Genomic DNA, 1,884 nt, shown 5'->3' on the forward strand with positions numbered 1-1,884 from the left:
GTGAATCCATACTATCACTGGTCACCTCCAGAACTCCAAACTGGACCAGGAAAGGCAGCAGAAAATGGACCCTCCATGGTCTGGGTAAGGAAGCTTCCTTGGTATGTTGCAGGGATCTGTGGTCAGTGGTCAGTGGACTTGTGGGAGGAACCTCAGCAAGCTCACCAGCCAGCCCTTCCTCTAGGTTCTTCCCATTCCATAGGCTTCCCTTCTTTTGGAGTCTGTGATCTTCATCAGCAGCCTCAGGGCCTTCTGATATGTCAACTAGCATTTCTTTCTTTCTTTTTTAGGGTCAAGACCTTTATTTCCTGATTTAAAAAATTGTCCCCATCACAGACTTCCTAGGTTCTCTGGTACCTTTGTCCCATTGGCTGCTGACAGTGGCTCCACACAGCTCTTTTCTTCCCACTGCCCACCCATCAACCTGAGTTTGACAGATCAATTCAATTTGTCCTTCAAACCTGTGGGAGCAAGGATTGGAATCTTCTGGCAGGTGGAGAGTTCCTCAATAGCCTGTGTTTAAGCCTAGTCCATCACTCTTTAGTTCTGCTTGCTCCTAGCTTTGGGGGCTTTGGCACCAGTATGCTCTGGGCATGAGCAAGTCGCTTTATGGAAGCCAGTATGAGGAGTCCAGGCAGCGCCAGCCACAGGGCATTCAGGAAGACAAAGTAAAACCAGAAGTCGAGTGGGTGTCCCAGCTCCCTGTGCTGGAATCCATCACGGTACTCCATCAGGAAATAGAGCACATCTCCATATACCTGACTCACAGAGATCACAAGCTGTAGGACAAAGTGAAGGGGTTGCTGGTGGAGAAAAGCGATCACTATCCACAGGCTGAGTGATCCCCTAAAGGTAAGCCATGATGGTCTCCATGCATATCATGAAGTTATCATTCAGGACGTATTGACTGCCTCCCTTGGCATACTCTTTCCAGAGTTAAGATGGTTTGTTCTCTGAGAAAGTCCACGTGGCAGAGGCTGAACCAGCCTTCAATCGCCAAGTGAATGAACCCAAATATTGCAAACCAGCACAGGGACACTCTCTGCCAAGCCCCCAGTGGGACAACCGCAGCACATTCTGACAACAGCCACGTGGTCACAACTGAGACTCCAGAGACAGAGAAGAGGCCAGGATCTGCCAGGTGGGGCAGTCATTAGGCACAGAGTTGTCCAGCCTCAGGCCCAGAGGCCAGAATGGGTACACGGGACTGGTGGTCATGTCTTTGTAGGCCTGCAAGAAAACCTTTTTTTTTTTTTTTTATTGAAGTGCAGTTGATTTACAGTGTTATATTAGTTTCAGGTGTGAGGCAAAGTGACTCAGATTCTCTTCTGTTGTAGATTATTACAAGATGCTGAGTAGAGCTCACTGTGCTATACAGTAGGGCCTTGTTTATCAATTTTATGTACAGTAGTGGGTATATGTTAACCTCAACCACCTAATTTATCCTTCTCTTTCTTTCCCCCTTTGGTAACCATAAGTTTCTATGTCTGTGAGTCTGTTGCAGTTTTATATATAAGTTAATTTGTATCACTTTAAAAATTCCACATATAAATACTATCATATGATATCCATCCTTTTCATCTGGCTTACTTCACCCTGTGTGATCATCTGTAGGTCCATCCATGTTGCTGCAAATGGTATTTCATTCTTTTATATGGCTGAGTAAATCTGAAGGAAAACTACAATTGAAAAAGATATACACCCCAGCGTTCATTGCAGAACTATTTATGATAGTCAATGTCCATCAAGTGATGAATGGATAAAGAAGATGTGGTCCATCTATCTTCTAGCTACAAGTCACCTTGTATTTCAAAGAAGCAGGGATGGAACTTTGGCAAAGCCTTTCCCTGAAGCTATGACACTGCTGAAAGAGAGAGCACATAG

General features: G+C 45.3%; 1 pseudogene; it reads right to left on the reverse strand.

Annotated features, from left to right (window-relative positions):
- Positions 1–540: 540 nt before the first annotated feature.
- Positions 541–1,218, reverse strand: LOC133246768 (3-beta-hydroxysteroid-Delta(8),Delta(7)-isomerase-like; annotated as a pseudogene).
- Positions 1,219–1,884: the final 666 nt, after the last annotated feature.

Source organism: Bos javanicus, chromosome 4, assembly GCF_032452875.1.
Source record: "Bos javanicus breed banteng chromosome 4, ARS-OSU_banteng_1.0, whole genome shotgun sequence".
NCBI lineage: Eukaryota > Metazoa > Chordata > Mammalia > Artiodactyla > Bovidae > Bos > Bos javanicus.